The 19,004-nt window shown below is 46.5% G+C and overlaps 1 long non-coding RNA gene across 2 annotated transcripts; it reads left to right on the top strand.

Moving 5' to 3' along the window:
* The first annotated feature begins 6,778 nt into the window (after positions 1 to 6,778).
* Positions 6,779 to 13,046, top strand: LOC117085850. Of its 2 annotated transcripts, none has more exons than XR_004438097.1 (3): positions 6,779 to 7,336; positions 7,494 to 7,587; positions 11,754 to 13,046. It is a non-coding gene; the product is annotated as an uncharacterized LOC117085850 (long non-coding RNA). The 2 variants fall into 2 exon arrangements; XR_004438096.1 differs by having other exon boundaries at positions 7,536 to 7,587; positions 11,754 to 13,044.
* Positions 13,047 to 19,004: the final 5,958 nt, after the last annotated feature.

The following is a 19,004-nucleotide window of genomic DNA, read 5'->3' as shown; positions in this document are numbered from 1 at the left end:
AAGATTCGACTTTTGGCATGCTGATAAGCAGCAGTGAAAAGAAAATCCCACACACTGGCTAAGTGTAACTTGTGTAACATTTCATACATTTTTTTCAAGCACTGCACCATAATTAATTTGCATCAGGGTTTCCAAATTAGAAAAGCTTGACTTATAGAATTTCTTTCCAGTGGGAGATTTCACATGACTTTTCAAGTGAATGTTAAAACTGAAAATATTCTTGCAGTTTCTAAACTATTAGAGTTTTAATCCTGTGTACGTTCTTGTATTTACAAGGTCCAGCCAGCTACAGTGTGCATTTTCATATGTCCTTGAGTGGGTATGAGAGAAATGAAACATTCCCACATTCTGGACATTCATAGGGTTTTTCTCAGGAATGAGCTGATGTCATCCAAAGGAACTAACTCAACTGAAGGCCTTACCACAAATTTAAATTCAAAAGGCTTTTCTCCAGTCTGAGGCCTCCCAAATTTTCACAAACAGAAAAATCTGAAGGCTTGACCATATTTCCTACATTCTTAAGGTTTCTCTGCAGTGTGAGCTCTTTCATGTTATTGAGGGAATGGGAAAGAGTAAATGTTTTACCACATTTCTTACATTCAAGGGGCTTTATTTATTTATTTATTTTTGAGACGGAGTCTCACTCTGTCGCCAGGCTGGAGTGCAGTGGCACGATCTCGGCTCACTGCAACCTCCGCTTCCTGGGTTCAAGTGATTCTCCTACCTCAGCCTCCTGAGTAGCTGGGATTACAACCATATGCTATGTTACCTAAGGCCTAAGGCCCAACCTCCCTATGTTACCTAAGGCCCCGCCCTCTCTGCACAGCTCGCTCCCTATTGGCCGGGGGGCGGGCCCTGGGCGCCTGGCTCTGCTGGGGACGGGGCTGCGGGCGGGGCCCTGTACACCTGCATGGTGTGTGTCCCGGCCTCAGCCCAACGGCAGCTGCAGCTCCTTGATCCCAGCCACATCCTGAGCGGGGAACACTGGCTGAAGCGGCGGCGGCGGCGGCGGCTGCGGCAGCCCCGCCCCGGGACTCCCTTGTTGAGGTGGCGGCGGAGGCGGAGGCGGCGGCGGCGGCAGCCCCGCCCCGGGACTCCCTTGTTGAGGCTGCTGCGTCTCTGTCGGCTGCTCAGCTGCGCTCTACTCGGCCCAGGCGCGGCGGCGAGGAGTTAGCGCTGGCAGGCGGCCGCCGGAGGTGAGACTGGGCGACGGGCGACAGGGTCTCCGGACCGGGCGGGGGTCTCTGCGCCCGGCGTGGCGGCTCCGAGGTGGGCTCCGCAGGTTCCGGGGTCGGGACCCCGGGTCCCTGCGCCTGGGCTTTGCCTCCGCCTCGGGTGGCACCGGGGGCTTCGCGTCTGCTGCGATACCGCGTGGGCCAGCGCGGGGGTCCCGGGCGCCCTGCGGGTGCGGGCCGGTCCCCACTGCTCCCCGGCTCCCCGCGTCTGCCGCGGAGGGGACTGCATGGACCCGGGCGCTGGCTTCTGCCTGATCCTCCGCGGCCTGGCTGGTCCCCGCGTGTGGAGGACCCTGCATGGACCCACTCATGGAACGGGGTACGGGTCACCGCGTGTGGAGACTCCAACGTCCTCCCCGCCCTCCCTCGCAGTGGGACTGCTTCGCCAGACTCACCGAGGGGACTGCGCGGACCCTCAGACGAGGGAGTCAGTGACTCTGGGTGGGGGCTCTTTCCTGGCCCCGCATGATGGCTTTCTGACTGTTTTGTCACTTATATAGGTGGCTGCGTGGACCCGCGCGCGTGGGTCCTGGCTGCCCTGCTAGTGGGACTGTGCGCCGCCCGGTGACTCGTCTGGGTCGACCCCGCCTGGGACGCGCGTGTAGTGGGGGTCTGTGCGCCGGGTGCGCCATTGCTGGGGGCGCACTGCCCCCGCCCCGTGATTTATCCTCTCACTTGCTGGGCGGGAGAAAGCGAAAGGCGCGGGCCGGAGCTGTCGAGCAGCGGCCTCACCGACCTCTGCCCAGGCGGGCGGTCCCGGGGGGCGAGGGGTTGTCACCGCGTCCCACCGCTGCACTTCCTGCTCTGGCCTTCCGCTGGGCTCTGATTGATGGGAGCAGGGCCCTTCTGCCTGGCGCTTCTTGATTTCTTTTTTTTTTTTTTTTAGTTTTAAATAAAATTTTATTTTATTTATTTATTTATTTATTTATTATACTTTAAGTTCTAGGGTACATGTGCATAACGTTTATATCATGTATAACTCCCCAATGCAATCCCCCCTCCTCCCCCTCCCCCTGATAGGCCCCAGTGTGTGATGTTCCCCTTCCCGAGTCCAAGTGATCTCATTGTTCAGTTCCCACCTATGAGTGAGAACATGCGGTGTTTGGTTTTCTCTTCTTGTGATAGTTTGCTAAGAATGATGGTTTCCAGCTGCATCCATGTCCCTACAAAGGACGCTAACTCATCCTTTTTGATGGCTGCATAGTATTCCATGGTGTATATGTGCCACATTTTCTTAATCCAGTCTGTCACAGATGGACATTTGGGTTGATTCCAAGTCTTTGCTATTGTGAATAGTGCCGCAATAAACATACGTGTGCATGTGTCTTTGTAGTAGAGTAATTTATAATCCTTTGGGTATATACCCAGTAGTGGGATGGCTGGGTCATATGGTACATCTAGTTCTAGATCCTTGAGGAATTGCCATACTGTTTTCCATAATGGTTGAACTAGTTTACAATCCCACCAACAGTGTAAAAGTGTTCCTATTTCTCCACATCCTCTCCAACATCTATTGTTTCCTGACTTCTTAATGATTGCCATTCTAACTGGTGTGAGATGGTATCTCATTGTGGTTTTGATTTGCATTTCTCTGATGGCGAGTGATGACGAGCATTTTTTCATGTGTCTGTTGGCTGTATGGATGTCTTCTTTTGAGAAATGTCTGTTCATATCCTTTCCCCACTTTTTGATGGGGTTGTTTGTTTTTTTCTTGTATATTTGTTTGAGTTCTTTGTAGATTCTGGATATTAGCCCTTTGTCAGATGAGTAGGTTGCAAAAATTTTCTCCCATTCTGTAGGTTGCCTGTTCACTCTGATGGTAGTTTCTTTTGCTGTGCAAAAGCTCTTTAGTTTAATGAGATCCCATTTGTCATTTTGGCTTTTGCTGCCGTTGCTTTTGGTGTTTTAGACATGAAGTCCTTGCCCATGCCTATGTCCTGAATGGTACTACCTAGATTTTCTTCTAGGGTTTTTATGGTATTAGGTCTAACATTTAAGTCTCTAATCCATCTTGAATTAATTTTCGTATAAGGGGTAAGGAAAGGATCCAGTTTCAGCTTTCTACTTATGGCTAGCCAATTTTCCCAGCACCATTTATTAAATAGGGAATCCTTTCCCCATTTCTTGTTTTTGTCAGGTTTGTCAAAGATCAGATGGCTGTAGATGTGTGGTATTATTTCTGAGGACTCTGTTCTGTTCCATTGGTCTATTTCTCTGTTGTGGTACCAGTACCATGCTGTTTTGGTTACTGTAGCCTTGTAGTATAGTTTGAAGTCAGGTAGCGTGACGCCTCCAGCTTTGTCCTTTTGACTTAGGATTGTCTTGGCAATGCGGGCTCTTTTTTGGTTCCATATGAACTTTAAAGCCGTTTTTTCCAATTCTGTGAAGAAAGTCATTGGTAGCTTGATGGGGATTCCGTTAGTAATGGGAAGAAAAAAAAATCTGGAAAGCCAGATTGAACTTTGTAGCTCTCAGCGCCTGGAGAGTGGAAGAAACTCTCCCAAAAATTTGGCGGGCTGAAAAATGCGTTTCAAGCAGGAGCATCCACACCCACGGAATGAGGCCAAGGCAGTTACAGTTAGAGGTCAGATTTATGAGGGGGAAGCCAGGGTGAGGTCCATAGATGGGGAGACTCCAACCTCAGCTTGATGGGGAGAACTGATGCTGCCCCTCAGACGCGTATTTCTCAGCCACCAGAGAAAGTGGAATCACTCCTTAGTGAATGTTTTCATCAAACTTTTGAAAAACCTGTAATGTCCCAGGAAGCAAAATCGAACGGGACAGTTTTCCCCTTTTAAGAGTGTTAAACGTCCTGAAGACAAACAGCAGAAGGCTTAAGGAGTCCAAATACTCAACCTGAAGTTCTTTCTGAATAAGACATGGTGTATAAGTAACAGGCATACGAGACAAAACTGAACTAATCACTGCAGCTGTGGCTCCTAGCCCTGTAGCATGTCATGCAGGCCCTTTTGCCTTCTCTGCCCTCCGCTGTCCCAGACCCCAAGGCTGCAGCCCACCTCCAGTCATCAGCTCCTGACGACCCATTGCTATGAACTCTGTTTCGGTGGCTCCCTTCTCTCTGAAGTTTTGCTTGTTCTCCTGAAGTCCTGGTCTTTAAGAGCTTATGATCTGCAGGGACAGATTGGCTTTGGGCAGTACATAGTTAACTGTAGCACAGCTTGAAAAATACTCTGATAGAGGTGGGCAGGCAGTTTGTACATGCGGGTAAGTGCGAGGTCCTTTTTCAATACCATGAATCCAAGTATTCATGCTGTTTAAAATCTGCAATTCTTTGACTCTCCAGAGGGTTTTTAGATTAATTTTTTTTCTATTACTTCCTAGTGTTTGTTGCATAGTTCAGAGTACTTGATTAAAACTTACCAGGCCGGCTGGGTGCGGTGGCTCACGCCTGTAATCCGAGGACTTTGGGAAGTCTAGGCAGGCGGATCACCTGAGGTCATGAGTTCGAGACCAACCTGGCCAACATGGTGAAACCCTGTCTCTACTAAAAATACAAAAATTAGTTGGGCGTGGTGGTGGGCTCCTGTAATTGCAGCTACTCAGGAGACTGAGGCAGGAGAATAGCTTGAACCCAGGAGGCGGAGGTTGCAGTGAGTGAAATGGCTCCACTGCACTCCAGCCTGGGCCATAGAGTGAGACTTCCTCTCAAAACAAAAACAGAAACAATGTACTGGGTCTACCTCCGGCTCTGGAATTTTCCTGGAAGGTCTTCTCTTCTGGGCTTCATTTTTCTCACTTTTGAGGATCGTAAATGACATAATTTCCAAGAATTTTTGCCCTACACCTTTAATTCTTTCAAGCAAATATAGCAGAGAAAAATTCTCTTCCCCACAATGGTGTAAGGAAGTCTCTCACAGAAGGAGACACTTGGGTATGGAGAAGACACAGGGTATATATATATATATATATATATATTTTTTTTTTTTTTTTGGAGTCGGAGTTTTGCTCTGTTGCCCAGGCTGGAGCGCAGTGGCAGGATCTCCGCTCACTGCAAGCTCCGCCTCCTGGGTTCACTCCATTCTCCTACCTCAGCCTTCCAAGCAGCTGGGACTACAGGTGCCTGCCACCACGCCTGGCTAATTTTTTGTATTTTTAGTAGAAACAGGATTTCACTGTGCTAGCCAGTGTGGTCTCCACCTCCTGACTTCGTGATCTGTCTGCCTCGGCCTTCCAGAGTGCTGGGGATTACAGGTGTGAGCCACTGTGCCTGGCCGACAGAGGATATATTTTTGAGCTCTACATTTCAGAGTTCTTTTCTCTAGCCCTGGCCTGGGTCCCAAACAGGGAACTTAATTCATTCTATCACTGAAGTATACTCTTGCTTTGATGCCATTGGTATGTTGTCCAAGAGATTTGCTGTGGCTGCCAGGAGTGTTTCATAGTTAAGAACTGATGCAACCTCTCTTTTGTCAGTTTATGAGTCTATAAACCATCTTGTTTCCTTTAGTACTATCCCCCTGGAACTGGAAGGTCAGAGAGGAAGTTTTCTTAGATTCTCAGTCTCAGTCTTTGGTATCTACCTTTGTCTGTCTCCCATGTCACCTGCTGTTTTTTTTTCCCACCTGTTTTTCATTTTAATGTTTTTATTGGATAGGTGTCTATTATTGCAGGCTACCTCAAAACATTTTTGGATGTTGACAGGATATAAGTATGAATACTATGTAAAAGATAACTTACTCTAGTTCTTTTGAGCAGAGGATTTGGTTTCGATATGTGGCCCTATTAAAGGTTTTGTTAAGTCCAAGTACTTTGTGAACTTCAGTTCCCTTTCCTGTAAAATGGAGTTAGTTGTTAGTAATACCTGTTCTGCCTAACTCAGGAGATTGTTTTGAGGATGAAATGAAATCATGAATGTAATGGAATTTTGTAAATTTTAAATTAAATATTGTATTGCCTAAGATTTTTTTTTTTAAACGCCGTATTAAGAATGGAATGAATCTGGGTTTTCCTTTGAAATCCCAAATGTTTAATGTACAGAGAAGTTTTAATGTGTCTGTTGGGGAGCTTCATTAGGATTGTTTTCTATCTTTAATTGGCCAGTATTGTTTTATATTTTAGCATTTTTGGGGACCATCAAAATTTGTGTTTCAGTTATCATTAATATTTTACAAAGTTATTGAATGTGCATGATTTAGTCTTTTTTTTTTTTTTTTGAGACGGAGTCTTGCTCTGCCGCCCAGGCTGGAGTGCAGTGGCCGGCTCTCAGCTCACTGCAAGCTCCGCCTCCCGGGTTCACGCCATTCTCCTGTCTCAGCCTCCCGAGTAGCTGGGACTACAGGCGCCCGCCTCGTCGCCCGGCTAGTTTTTTGTATTTTTAGTAGAGATGGGGTTTCACCGTATTAGCCAGGATAGTCTCGATCTCCTGACCTCGTGATCCGCCCGTCTCGGCCTCCCAAAGTGCTGGGATTACAGGCTTGAGCCACCGCGCCTGGCCTGGTCTTTAACAATCTCTTCAATTATTTACATTCCCATGTAAAAAATGAAGTAATGAGCATCCATGTAAATAACATTCTCATGCTTTAATGAAGCATAATTTCTTGACATTGCAGTTTCTAAGTGCCCTGTCTTCAGGTTGGGAAAGCTAAAGGGCAGTTAAAGGGCAGTCAGAGGTCAAGGTCAGCAAAGCATCACCTTTGACATTTGAAATCCAGCAGCAGGTATCACAGTGAACCCCATTCCAGCATCCAGGAAGTTTCTCTGCCCTGCCTCTCCTGCAGCCACCTCAGAATCTGTGTCTGCAGTGTTGGTCCTGCTTTCCTGTCTCTCCTCTGCCTTTTCTTTCTCTTCACCAACTTCTACCGAGTGCCTCTAATGTCCCAGACAGTGGCAGTGGGAGTAAAAAGGCTAATAAACCCGGCCCTGGTCCTCAGAGAATTTATATTTTCTGTGCAGATATTAAGTTATACTGTCATATATAGTGTTGACAAACATTGATACAGATTTCCTGTGAAGTGCAGAAGCACCGTCGTAGAAGCAGAGAAGCAGAGATGCAGAGGCAGCACTGGTGACTCACACATGGAGAGCTGGAGTTCTTGGTCTAGTGGGATAAACTGACCTGGACATCATTTCAGTGCAGCGGAGTGAGTGCTGGGATGGGCTTCCTCAGGGCATCTGGGGCTGGGTTTGTCTGGTGTTTAGTCTCCTGCCTGGTACTTAGAGTTTATCAGTAAGATGAGCACTGGGAGGTTTCTAAGTGAAAGGAAAGGCAATCACTTACCTGAAACCTGAAATTTGTAGGTGTTCTGGGCCATTTGTAATTCACTGAATCTGTTTTGTCAGAGCAAGTCTATCATCTCTTTTGGATGGAGTGTGGCCAGCCCTGCCTTGCAATGTAAGGAAATCAGGAAACGCTTGTCAGGTGACAACACCATGCCAGACACTCTTCTAGGGGTTTCCACGTAAATCACTGTATTCATTTCTGTTGCTGCTTTACCACATTTCCACTTATTTCGTGGCTTAAAACAATTGAAATTGTAACATCTCACAGTTCTGTGGGACGGAAGTCTGACGTGGGTGTTACTGGGCAAAAATCACCATGTGGTCTGGGCTGCATTCCTCATTGGAGAATTGTTTCCAAGCGTTTTTGGCCAAATATAGTTCCTTGTGGTTGCAGGACTGAGGTGTCTGTTCCCTTGCTGGCCATCTGTTGAGGGCTGCCCTCAGCTCCTGAGGCCTCTATCTGGTCTTTGCATGTGGTCCCATCAGCTCAGGACTAGCTAGGCCAGGGACCTGCTCAGGCTCCCCAGTTCCCCTGTGTGCATTTCTCTTCTTCCACTCGGAGAAAGTTCTATGCCCTATTTTAAAATATTTTTTTGAGATGGAGTCTTCACACTGTTGGCCAGGTTGGAGTGCAGTGGCGTGATCTCAGCTCGCTGCAACCTCTACCTCCTGGGTTCAAGTGATTCTCCTGCTTCAGCCTACTGAGTAGCTGAGACTACAGGTGCCCGCCATGATGCCTGACTAATTTTTGTATTTTTAGTAGAGATGGGGTTTCACCATTTTAGCCAGGGTGGTCTCCATCTCTTGATCTCGTGATCCGCCTGCCTTAGCCTCTCAAAGTGCAGAGATTACAGGGACGAGCCACCTCGCCTGGCCAGTTCTATGCTCTTAGAGGCTCATGGGATTAGATTGGACCTCCCTGGATAGCCCAGGATACTTCTCCTAAGGCCTGTGGCAAAGCCCTTTTGCTGCGTGACATAGTCACAGATCTCGGGGGTTGGAATCTTCCACCACAGTTACCGATCCACCTACTACAGCAGCCTGGGAGGTGCTTTTCATTGCCTCTGGTTAACAGATACCATTTTTTTTTTTTTTTTTTTTTTTGAGATGGAGTCTCATTCTGTTGCCCGGGCTGGAGTGCAGTGGTGTGATCTTGGCTCACCACAACTTCCACCTCCCGGGTTCAAGCAGTTCTCCTGCCTCAGCCTCCTGAGTAGCTGGGACTACAGGCACGTGCCCCCAAGCCTGGCTCATTTTTGTATTTTTAGTACAGACGGGGTTTCAGTATGTTGACCAGACTGGTCACAAACTCCTGACCTCGTGATCCACCCACATTGGCCTCCCAAAGTGATAGGATTACAGGCATGAGCCACCACACCCAGCCATGAAGATCCTTCTTAAGTGAAAAAACCGTTTCTCTGACTTGATGTGAGGCTGTTGGTGAGGTTGATAGCAGTGGAGACAGGTCCATCAGAAATGGAGCTAAACTTTGTGTTTTGGAGTATTTTGATGGCCTGCCCTGATTATGTAAGTTTTGCTAAGAAGGCATTAGAGTAATTCCTCTACTGGAAGAAACACCCATATGGGGAATTTGGGACCTTGCCTTTTCAAGTTTTACACGAAGGACTCTCCATGGATGAAAAGTACATGATTCCAGGTCCATTTCTAGAATGGAAACAGCTGCATCAACAGCGATTCACATTCCTGAGTTTGAGAGAATCCGATTGTTTCAAGGCTGAAGCCAAAAGCCCGATAAACAATGTTTGTACCTTTTTTCATAGTTAGGAATTAGGTGCATCCTGTAGTCAAGAAAATAACTGATGGTGGTCACCAAGTAGTTTAAAACCAAGCAGGACCTCATTTTATCATGTGAGTGTTTTTGATTTTTTAAATGAACTTTCTATTTTCCTGTGCAATAAATGACAAGCTCTGACTTGAAATACATTTCCTTTAATAAACCAGAATCTAGGGCCGGGTGCGGTCGCTCACACCTGTAATCCCAGACTTTGGGAGGCCGAGGAGGGCAGATCATGAATTCAGGAGATTGAGACTAACCTGGCTATAGTGAAACCCTGCCTCCACTAAAAATACAAAAAATCAGCCGGGCATGGTGGCAGGCGCCTGTAGTCCCAGCTACTCGGGAGGCTGAGGCAGGAGAATGGCGTGAACCCGGGAGGCGGAGCTTGCAGTGAACCGAGATCACGCCACTGCACTCCAGCCTGGACGACAAAGCGAGACTCTGTCTCAAAAAAAAAAAAAAAGAAAAAATAAAGAAATCAGAATCTATAATCCTAAGGTTCTTAACCCAGCTCTCAGAAATTTATGACGTCCCCAAAATTCTGTGCAACAATTTTGTGTATATACATCCATGTGTTTATGGGGAGATGATTTATAGCTCTCCATACATTTTCAAAGTGGTTGGATTCCAAAAAATTTTAGAATATGCCACTTGGGCCTGGTGTGGTGGCTCACACCTGTAATCCCAGCACTTAGGGAGGCTGAGGCAGTAGGATCCACTGAGGTCAGGAGTTTAAGACCAGCAACATAGCGAGACCTCCAACTGTACCAAAAAAAAAAAAAAAAAAATGCTGGATGTGGTGGTGCACACCTGTGGTTCTAGCTGCTTGGGAGGTTGATCACCTGATCCCAATAATTTGAGGCTGTAGTAAGTTAGAATTGCACCATGGCACTCCAGCCTGGGCAACAGAGGAAGACCCTCTCTCAAACAAAAACAAAAAACCGTATCACTTAGTACACTATTGTTGTTGGTCAATATCAGATTTTGTTTAAAAATTAAATACTCTTTTTTTTTTTTTTTTGAGACGGAGTCTTGCTCTGTCACCCAGGCTGGAGTGCAGTGCAGTGGCGTGGTCTCAGCTCACTGCAGGCTCTGCCTCCTGGGTTCACACCATTCTCCTGCCTCAGCCTCCTAAGTAGCTGGGACTACAGGTGCCTGCCACCACGCCTGGCTAATATTTTGTATTTTTAGTAGAGATGGGGTTTCGTCGTGTTAGCCAGGATGGTCTTGATCTCCTGACCTCGTGACCTGCCCACCTTGGCTTCCCAAAGTGCTGGGATTACAGGTAAATACTCATTTTTAGCAAAGTTGTACAGGCATACAACTCTAAGAGTGAGAAATTAACAAGATTTAGGACAAAACCCAGCAATCCCCTACCTTACCCTTCTCTACTCTGATCCCTGCTCCTTGGAGGTTACTGTGTTTATGTTTTAGCTTGTTCTTCTAGATTGTGTGAAAGACAGGGAGATGTCCTACTGTGGAAGACAAGGATTCAGGTTGCTTACCCTCCCCGCTCCTCCTGTTGCCCACGTTTTTCTCCCCCATCCTCTCAGTATAATTATTGTGATAGTGAGGCCAGGCTTGGTGGCTCATGACTTATCTCAGATTTTGGGAGGCTGAGGCGGGCAGATCACTTGAGGCCAGGAGTTGAAGGCCAGCCTGGCCAACACAGTGAAACCCTGTCTCTACTAAAAAATGCAAAAATTAGTCAGTTGTAGTGTCGCACACCTGTAGTCCCAGCTACTCAGGAGGGTGAGGCACAGGAATTGCTTGAACCTGGGAGGTGGAGGTTGCAGTGAGCTGAGATCGCACCACTGCACTCCAAACTGGGCAACAGTGGTAGACTCTGTCTCAAAAAAAATTATCATGATAGTGGGATACATAGTATAATAGCGTATCTATTTAGTATTCTTCCTGGTTTTTGGCCCGGAGCTTCTAAAACCATTGTAACTTCCTGAGTGATAGGAACATCATTGGTTATAATATTTGGTCTTAGGCTTCAATACCTGCCACAAGAGCTTCTAAGACTTTTGGAATTTCTGGGGTGATAGGAGTATCTTTTGTATGATAATGAGATGACAGGTGGCTTTGGGCCCCTGGACAGGTTCAGGATCAGGGCTGGTTGCCAGAAAGATGAGTCATGATTAAAGAGTTGGATGTATCAGCCTCACCCCTACCTCTGGGAGGGGAGACGAGACAGGCTGGAGATTGAGCTAGTCACGGGTGGCCAATGACTTAATCAGGTCTGTTATGAAAACTCCATAAATCCCTCTAAATATTGGGTTTGGAGAGCTTCTGGTTTGGTGAACTCATTTGGTGCTGGGGAGGTGGCACTTCCAGGGATGGCATGGGAGCCCCGACCTCTCTGCCCCATGGTGTGCTCTGTGCGTCTCTTGCATTTGGCTGTTCCTGTGTTCTCTTCTTTGTAGTAAACCGGCAAGGGTAAGTAAGTGCCAAGCACTTTGCGTCTGTCACCTCAGGTGTTGTGGGCAGTTGACCGGTTGAAGAATGCATTGCTATTATGTGAGGAACATTGGCCTTTGAAAAAGCAGAACTAGATCCACGTTCTTGCCTGGTAACTGTAACTATCATCTAGTTTGTAAAGGGGAATGCAGTTCACTGAAAACTTCTTATGACAGTAGGGAAAGGATTGGGGTGTCTGCATTGGTTTGTGTCATATAGGTCATATGAAAGAGCATTTAGGCTGGAGGGAGACTTTTCATCTCTCTAACTTTACTTTCACAGGACAATTCCATCATGATTTGAAGATTTTTGAGTCAAAACTACATTGTTCTGCTATGTGTTTTGGGGCAAATTTATACATACAATTTGCTTAAATATTTCAGATAATACAAAAATATATGTGTGGGGTAAAAATCTGAAATTTGCATTCCCCCTTCTCTAGAAGTAATCATTGTGAATAGTTAAGTCTGTATTCCAGCTATTTTGTATATTATAAATACACTGTGAATATATGAGTGTATATATACATGTATGTTTTATTTTTAGTGATGGAATATTGCTGTGTTGCCCATGCTAGTCTCAAACTCCTGGGCTCAAGTGACCCTCTCGCCTCAGCCTCCGAAAGTTTTGGAATTACAGGTGTGAGCCACCGCGCCTGGCCTGCATGAGTATATTTACTAATTGCTAAGTTACTCTGTTCAATACATGTCAGTTGAACTCCCCCATGTGCCAAGCATTGTTCTAAATACCTTTTATGCACGAATTCACTTAATTTTTAGAGCAGCTCTATTATTTTGGCCCATTTACAGTGAGGAAACTGAACCACAGAGAGGCTGGGGACGTTGTCTAACATCACACAGCCAGGGCTGTTGGAATTGAGGTTTGAACCCAGACAGCTGACTTCAGATCTCTTAGCTGTTATCATCGATGGCACACCCAAACCTTAGGGCCGCCTCCCAAGGCTTGCCTGAGCTCTGCATGAGCTCTGTGAGAGCCATGTATGTTAAGTTTCTTTCCTTTTTAAGGACACAAATCTTGGAATTGTCCCAGACCCTGGTGGGACCTCTTGAGGACCAAGAACAGGGATTCTTCAAGCCTGCCCCAAGGCCAGATCTCTGATTTAGCTACTTGGAATGTAGACGTGGAAGACAGTAATTTTGCCAGAACAAAAAGTCAGGATTCCTGGACTGACTCGGCCAGATGCCGTGGCTCATGCCTGTAATCCCAGCACTTTGGGAGGCCAAGGCAGGTGGATCACCTGAGGTCGGGAGTTCGAGAGCAGCCTGGCCAACAAGTTGAAACTCTGTCTCTACTAAAAATATAAAAATTAGCTGGGCGTGGTGGTGGGTGCCTGTAACCTGAGGTACTTGGGAGGCTGAGGCAGGAGAATTTTTTGAACCCGGGAGGCAGAGGTGGCAGTGAGCTAAGATTACATCACTGAACTCCCACTTAGGTGACAGAGTGAGACTCCATCTCAAAAAAAAAAAAAAAAAAAAAAAGGAGGGAAGGGGAATAGCGGGGCTGACTCATCCTAAGGAAGAGGCCCTATAGCAGCTGTAGGACCTTGGGCACTTGGGTGGAAAAGAAAGAAGGAAAAGATTCACCCATGACGGTGACCTGGACTGCAGAAACCACACTAAACAGTCCATGTCCTGGAGCCTGGCCACCCCATTTGCTTCTCTTCTCCTTGGGTAGAGGGCGTGGGGAGCTTTCTACCCTGAAGGCTGAGCAGCGCAGCTTCTAACCAGGATAGGCATTTGTCTGTCCCTGGGAATACAGACAGCATTCTCATAATCAGCCCAAATACTCCTGAACAGCTTTTTGTAGGGTGGGGCGTGGTGGGGCGGGGCAGAGGGTCATTTTGACTCATAGGTACCTTTTCCACTTTCACTGCTGATAACTGTGTTACAGATTAAAGTTTTGTTTTTGATACTGAAGAGGGCTTAAGAGAGTGAGCTGTTATAGCACATCTAAGTCTGCTAAAGTAGAACCACGGGGTAGTGTAGGAAAATCTCTTCTAAATTATGGATCATATATGGTGAATGTTAGAAGCCATGTGTACCTAAGTTCAAAAATCAAAACGTGTCTTGTATTTGGGTGACCCCGGTAAGTCTGGATCCCACTGCACCTCGTGTGAACACAGGATGCTGAGGTGTAGGGATCAACAGGCTTTTTCTGGATGTCTTGCGCTTCTCCTTTGGGGTAAAGTGGGGCGGCAGTAGGAGCGCACAGCTGTTGGGCCCCTAATATTTGTCAGCTGTTTTACATGTGGGATTCCATTTAATGCAATCTTGGAGGTAAATTTATTTTATTGAAGATGAAGATAGAGGCTTAGAGAAGTTAAGAAAATTGTTCAAGGTCACATCATTTGTTGTTGTTGCTGTTTTTTTTTTTTTTTTCTGAGACAGAGTTTTGCTCTTCTTGCCCAGGCTGCTGTGCAATGGTGTGACCTCGGCTCACCACAACCTCTGCTTCCCAGGTTCAAGTGATTCTCCTGCCTCAGCCTCCCGAGTAGCTGGGATGACAGGCATGCGCCACCACGCCAGGCTGATTTTGTATTTTTAGTAGGGACGGGGTTTTTCCATGTTGGTTACGCTGGTCTTGAACTCCCAACCTTGGGTGATCCGCCCAAGTCGGCCTCCCCACGTGCTGGGATTAGAGGTGTGAGCCACCACGCCTGGCCAAGGCCATGTGATTTCTTAAATGGAAAGAAAAAGTACTTGATGAACTCAGAAGTTTGACTTCAAGGCCCTTGATCTTTCCATAACACGTGGTTCCTTCCCTGGTTGGTCAGAGTGACTGAAGAATTCAAGGAAACTGTGTTTTGTGGAAAGAAGACCTGAGGGGTGTATGGTCTTTCCAGGCTTGGTATCTGCCATGCTGGGCTTCTGAATTATATAGCTTGGCCATATAGAGAGAAGCCCATCATTTAAGATTTATTCTTTGGGGGAAATAAAGGAAGGCCGCCCACATGAGACAGGCAGAGGCGACTTTCTCAGAGCTGCTGTGGCAAGGGAATCAGCACCGTCACTTGCATGTGGCAGAGACTGACATGCAAGTGAGTGGCAGATGAGGAGTGGGGAAGCTTCAGGATGGAAAAGAACGGCTCCCAGTGGAGGCTGTTGTGGGGGCTGGAGGCAGCTGTGCAGAAGTGGGGTGTCCTATGTGATTGGTTAGGGGTGCATTTGGCTTTCTCTGAATGATCCTAACTGAAAATAGGGGCCAAAATTAGGGTGGCTGTCAGTTTTGAGTCAAGTCCTGGCCACGTGGGACAGAGTTGTGGATTAGTTTCTGGGTTGTTGAGAGAGAGCAGTCTGGCTTCCTGTTTGATGTACTAGCCTGGCTGGCCTCCTGGCTGTTTACTGTAGATAGGGGTTTGGTTTCCTGGGTGGGCAGCTACAGGTTGTGGTCTGAGTTCTGTCTTTATACATATGATCAGGCATGGTCTGTGTGTATATTCAGTCCCTCATTTTTCTTGTCAGTAAAAATATCAAATGACAAATTAGATACATTGGGAACTTTTTAGATGTCTGTGTCCCCTGGAGAAAGTTTTCAGTTCACATTTAATCAGAATGTATATAAACAATTGGGCCATTTATCTTGAAGATTTAAAATAGGAAATCTTCAACAATACTACCTCAACGCCATTGCCTCTCTGTCCATCGTTAGGGAATGTGTTTTTATCTGCCGCCGGCTCATCATCCGCCAGTTTGTGGTTGATCCACTACTCTATACGTCTTGTCTTGTATGCATCTCATTGTTTGCTAGTGTTAGCTTTCTCCTTTGTCAGTGTAGTTTATTTGTGTAGCCTCTCTTGGTAGGAAGTTATTTGTGGAATTTGTGAATGGAAGGGACCTTGGAGGTCTGCCAGGTCAGCCCAGTGACTTTCAAGATAAACGGAAATACAGGGAACAGTTCCAGCTTCTTTGGTGGCCAAACCAGGAATAGAAAGCAGTGTTCTTTGTGCCACAATGTCATCGGAAGACAACTCAATGTGGGCCTAAAATGCAGAGTAACTAACTTTCATTTATCTCTGCTTCTGACTCTTGTTATCAGACATTTTAAATTGACTTTAATGTGTTAGCAGAAATATGAAAAGTCCTGACTTGTTTACATAGAAGGTACTTTGTCACCTACTCATTTGGTTGCTTTTTCAACAGGATTGAAAAGACATTGTTATAAACTGAATGTTTATGTCTCCCCCAGATTCTTGTACTGGAGCCCTAACTGCCAGTGTGATGGTAGTGGGGGATAGGACCTTTGGGAGGTGATTAGGGTTAGATGAGGTCATGAGCGTGGGCCCTGGTCTGACAGGATTAGTGCCCTTAGAAGAAGAGAAACTATGCCGGGTGTGGTGGCTCACACCTGTAATCCCAGCACTTTGGGAGGCTGAGTGGGCAGATCATGAGGTCAGGAGATTGAGACCATCCTGAAACCCTGTTTCTACTAAAAATACAACAATTAGTTGCGTGTGGTGGCACGTGCCTGTAATTCCAGCTACTCGGGAGGCTGAGGCAGGAGAGTTGCTTGAACCAGGGAGTCGCAGGTTGCAGTGAGCTGAGATTGTGCCACTGCACTCCAGCCTGGTGACAGAGTGAGACTCTGTCTCAAAAAAAAAAAAAAAAAAAAAGAGAAAGTAGAGAGCTCCCACTCCCCTGGTGTGAGGAAACAAGAGAAAGGTGGCTGTCTGCAAGCCAGGAAGAGGTCCCTGTCCCGGAACTGAGTTGGCCGACACCTTGATCTTGGACTTCCAGCCTCCAGAGCTGTGAGAAATAAACTAATGTTTAAACCACACAACCTATGGTGTTTGTTATGGCATTTGCCTGTGATATTATGGCCATCTGATTTGACTGATACAGAGATGGTTCCAGAATACTGTAGCCTGTGTTTAAGTTGGTGATGCCATGAAAATAAATGTGGTAGTTCATTCCTTTATATAAAGATAGCGCTGTGAACCCAGGGCCTTTGCTCACGTCTTAGTTGAGTCTTGTCTTCTTATAATAGCTTCCTAATTTCTCTTTTCCCCCTCTAATATATATTATATATCTGGATTAAATCATATATGGTATGATTTTATACTTTATACAAACTTTTAGTGATTTTATTTCACTTTATTTGATTTTTGAGACATGCCCTTGCTCTGTTGCTCAGGCTGGAATGCAGGCGTGCCATCACAGCTCACTGTAACCCTAAATTCCTGGGCTCAAGTGATCCTCCCACTTCAGCCTCCTGAGTAGCTGGGACTACAGGTGTGCTATCCTGCCTAGCTAATTTTTAAAATTTTGTCAGGACAGAGTCTTGCTGTGTTGTCCAGGATGGTTTCAAACTCCTGGCCTCAAGCAGTCCTCTCGCCTCAGCCTCTCAAAGCACTGGATTACAGGCATGAGCCACCACACCCAGCCCAGTGATTTTTTGTTTGTAAGATCAAGGACGGGTTCCCTGGCTTGGCATTCAAGGCTCATGATCCGGGCGTGATATGCAAGTTTCGGTTTCAGTGTTTCCATTCCCACCATCAGCATTGCACTCCAGCTTGTTGCCTAAGCCCTGTTCTGAAGCCCAGCCTGAGAGCTCCACTTAGAATTTATACCTTCTCATCTCTTCATCGTCTTTGCCTATGTTCTTATCTCCATCTGGGACATCATCTCCACACTTCTGTCTCTTTAAATCTTCTCTGTCCTTCAAGACTTGAAATACTCACTTCCTTTACATGATCCCCGCTCTGACATCCAAGCTAGAGTTAATCTTTTTCCTTTGAACTCTGGTAGTGCTTAATGTTTTTCATCCTTTAATTATGCAGCAGTCCTGTGTGTTAGATATTATTATTTCCCCAGTTTTTCATAGTGACTTTGAAGATATTTGCTGTAGTCATATCTTTTGAATATGTAATATGAGCGACATTCAAAAGGTCCTGGAGAGTGAAAGGCAGTCCTACTCCAGTCACTGCCCTGTGACCACTGCTGCCAGTTTTGTTTGTTTGTTTGTTTCTTTGTTTTTCCAAGATGGAGTCTTGCTCTGTCACCAGGCTGGCATGATCTCAGCTCACTGCAACCTCCGCCTCCTGGGTTCAAGCGATTCTCCTGCCTCAACTTCCTGAGTAGTTGGGATTACAGGCATGCACCACCTCGCCCAGATAATTTTTGTATTTTTAGTAGAGACAGGGTTTCACCATGTTGGCCAGGATGGTCTGGATATCTTGGCCTTGTGATCCACCTGCCTCAGCCTGTCAAAGTGCTGGCATTACACGTGTGAGTGACTGCGCCCAGCCTATGTATCTTCTTTTTAAAAATACAGATGTTGGCATAAGATAAACACTGTTCTCCACCAGTTCCCCACTGGTAAGTATTTAGGTTGTTCCCAACCGTTTGGATTAACCAATGCTGAGTTGTACGTAATTCTTGCATATTTGCATGAATATGTTCATAGGATGCATTCCTAGAAATGGAATTGTGGGATCCAGCATTCTGCACATTTTAAATGTTGATGGGTGTTGCTTGATTCCCTTCCGTTAGGGCCATACCGTTATCTCACTGTCAATGTGTAAGGGCGCCTATTTCTATTTCCTTGCCAACAGTTTCTTCTCAGCTGTTTTCTTTGACATCACACACATACAAATAGCCCTATTGTTCCAAAAACATGGACATTCTACATTTCTACTTAAAGTGTGCGCACACTGACTGAAGCTCTGTGTTGCAGTGATGTGTGCTGCTAGGATTGTGGCTCTGTTTCGAATTTGCTAGCCAGGCTATGGCTTTCCAGTCAGGTATTTTTTGTTTTGTTCATGCTTTTGCTGCCGTTGGGCTGTGTGAATTTCCCTCCACCGCCCAGCCAGATTTCCTTTCCGGTAGACGGGCTTAGTGTCTCATCCGGCAGACCTGTTTCCTAGTGGCCTGGGCCGAGTGTCTCATCCAGCAGCCCTGTTTCCTGGTGATCTGGGCCAAGTGTCTCATCTGGCAGCCCTGTTTCCTGGTGACCTGGGCTGAGTGTCTCGTCCGGCAGCCCTGTTTCCTGGTGACCTGGGCCGAGTGTCTCATCTGGCAGCCCTGTTTCCTGGTGATCTGGGCTGAGTGCCTCCATGAGAAGTTGCACCCATCTTCTCCAGTAGTGCATCTTTTCACAGCAAGCAAAACATTTTCACCACGTTTCTAGTGGGACAGGCACTAGCTCTTTTCTGGGCATCAGGAGACCTGGCTTTGTTCTGGTTCAAGCAACAGCTGGTGAGTTACCAAAGACAAGTCACATCTGGCCCCTGGTCCTTTGCTTTATAAGTA

Source organism: Trachypithecus francoisi, unplaced genomic scaffold (genome assembly GCF_009764315.1).
Source record: "Trachypithecus francoisi isolate TF-2019V2 unplaced genomic scaffold, Tfra_2.0 Lachesis_group1, whole genome shotgun sequence".
Classification (NCBI taxonomy): domain Eukaryota; kingdom Metazoa; phylum Chordata; class Mammalia; order Primates; family Cercopithecidae; genus Trachypithecus; species Trachypithecus francoisi.
Note: the sequence above shows the minus strand (reverse complement) of the source record. Positions and strands in the feature narration are given on the sequence as shown.